This window comes from Colobus angolensis, unplaced genomic scaffold (assembly GCF_000951035.1).
Source record: "Colobus angolensis palliatus isolate OR3802 unplaced genomic scaffold, Cang.pa_1.0 Scaffold48, whole genome shotgun sequence".
Taxonomy (NCBI): domain Eukaryota; kingdom Metazoa; phylum Chordata; class Mammalia; order Primates; family Cercopithecidae; genus Colobus; species Colobus angolensis.
In genome coordinates, this window is record NW_012118265.1 from 14,862,641 (window position 1) to 14,865,090 (window position 2,450).

Consider the following 2,450-nt stretch of genomic DNA (forward strand, 5'->3'; position numbering starts at 1 on the left):
CCAGCCCTGTGAGCTCGCGTGGCGCGCCCTCTGGATCCTCGCGGTCATCTTGCATTCCGAGCACGACCGTGTTATGTATGCCTTTAGTTGATGCTGGCCAAGATTAGACAACTTAGTGGCAGACCTCGAGCTAGGATTTCTGTTTAAGATCCTTGGCCTGGAGGCGGCCCTGGAGGGATTTTCTTGTTAAAGTTCATACAGAACTAATTAGGAAAGCAGAAACCTTAGGAGGAGTTCTTTGCTGTCTCAGAAGAAATGCCCGTTCTTCTTCTGGAATCGATGGGGAATGGAGTTGGGGGTAAGAGACACGTCAGGTTTCAATGGCCTGTGTATGGATGGGAGTCCCAGGGAGTTGCTTTTGTACACCTGAGCATAGCTGACCTAAATTCTCAGATCCATCTCCTCAAACTCCTTTTACCAAGATGTGCAGTATTGATTGTACTGATCCTTTCCTCAAAATCAAGTGGGTCTGAATCATGTATTTGACCACTACCACGCCCAGCCATGAGCACCATCCCTGATTGTAACCCACACATTTGCATCAAGACTGTAAACGTGGCCCACCATTTCTTTTTGTTTATTCTTTGGCCTGACTGCTTCTTCCTTATAGCCTTTTTCTGCAAAATTACTTATGATAGTTTGAAGGTTCTCTGAAAATAATAGGGGTGAATATAGAGATCAAAATGGGTGTGCAACAAAAGTAAGTATAGATAGTAGCAGTGTAAGTCAAGGACTTAGTTGGCACTGCATAAATAATCAGATCTAAATTACAATAATCAGATCTAAATTATGGTTGAGATTGTTTTCCTGCTTCCAGCCTTGGCGGGTAGCTGTGTCCTTTGCAGAGGGTAAAGTGATTGCTGCCCTGCTGCACGCCTTTATCACAACCATTCTTCACCCCACCTGGGCTGACAGTTCACCTCACTAAGTCAAGGAGGTCCATTAACAAAACCAGACAGGTTTCACTGCAGATAGATTAATATACTGAAAAAATAGACCTCTTATTTGGAAGAATGCTTTAGGGCATTAATATTATATTTTACAAATTCTGTTTCTTAAAATTTTAGAAAAGTTGTATTTCAGTACTGATTTTAAAAATGTTTTGAATGTCCTTTGAGTAATCAGCAGGTATATGTGCTCATAGCTGCCAAAACCTCCCTGGAATGCAAAGCAGAGCCATGGACAACAGATTGGGGTAAGAAAATCTCCTAAATGAAGTGAGACAAAAAGGTCCAAAACCTTTACGAGATTATTTCCTTTGAAGCAGTCTCCTTTTTCTTTGTGTAGCATTTATCAGCTTGTGATTGAGTCATCTATTGCTGCAGAGCAAACTCTCCCAAAATATAGTTGCTTGCAAAAATATCAATTTAGTATTTCTCATAATTCTGAAGGTTGGTTATGTGGTTCCTCTCTGGTTTTGATTGGACTCATTCATATAGATACATTCAGCTGTAGCAGGGGTTGGCCAAATTTTCTGTAAAACAGGATCAGATAGTAAGTATTTTAGAGTTTGTCTCTGTCACTATTCTTCTTTTTTATTTATTTTTTATAAGCTATTAAAAACCCAAAGCTCAAGGCCATACAAAAGCAGGCTATGGCCTACAGGCTGTAGTTTGCTGCTCCCTGAACTGGAGAATCAGCTGAGCTGAAAGTCCAAGGTGGCCTCACTCATGCCTCTGCTGTCAGCTCCATGTGGCCTCTCATCCTGCAGTAGGCTATGTTTTTGGTCTGTGGGCAACATCCAGAAAACAGCAGGCAGAAGCTGTAAAATTTCTTAAGGCCTAGGCTTGGGAGTCACACAAGGTCATATACGCCAAATTCTGCAGATCAAAGCAAATTGCGAGGGCCTCACCAAATCCAAGGGACAGGCAAATAGACTCTGCCTCTTGATGGAAGGAGCTGCAGATAACGTGGCCAGAACTAGCTAAACTAAGTGGCAGGAACTTTATTCTTGAAAGTCAGTCATCAAACTTCAAATATATGATATCTGATGGCAGATATTGTTCTTCCTCACTTCTCTCCCCAAACTACCCAAACCTGTTTATAATTCTATGAGCACTCACTTGCCTCAGGACTTGTTTACAGGTGTCTCTGCCATGAAATTATCAGCAACCTGAGGGAAAAGACAGGCCCTACCGCACTGCCTTGCTGTAATATATCTTCAATAGATATATATGGAATTTAGTTGAATAGCCTTACTGAGGTCTAAAGTCAGGTTATTTGCTTACTTAACAAAAGCAAAATAAATGTAAGAATCCTGCACTATCTACAAATTCCAGAAGAAAAGCATGCATCAAAGAGTTACGTTTCATACTCAGATACTATCTGATCAATCAGATGGAAAACTTCTTAGCAATTTTCCAAACATATAATCAAGAGTTAGGAAGCCATATGCGTAATGATAAGTTTGAACTAGCTATCACCTTTAAGGGTATATTACATTTTATTTT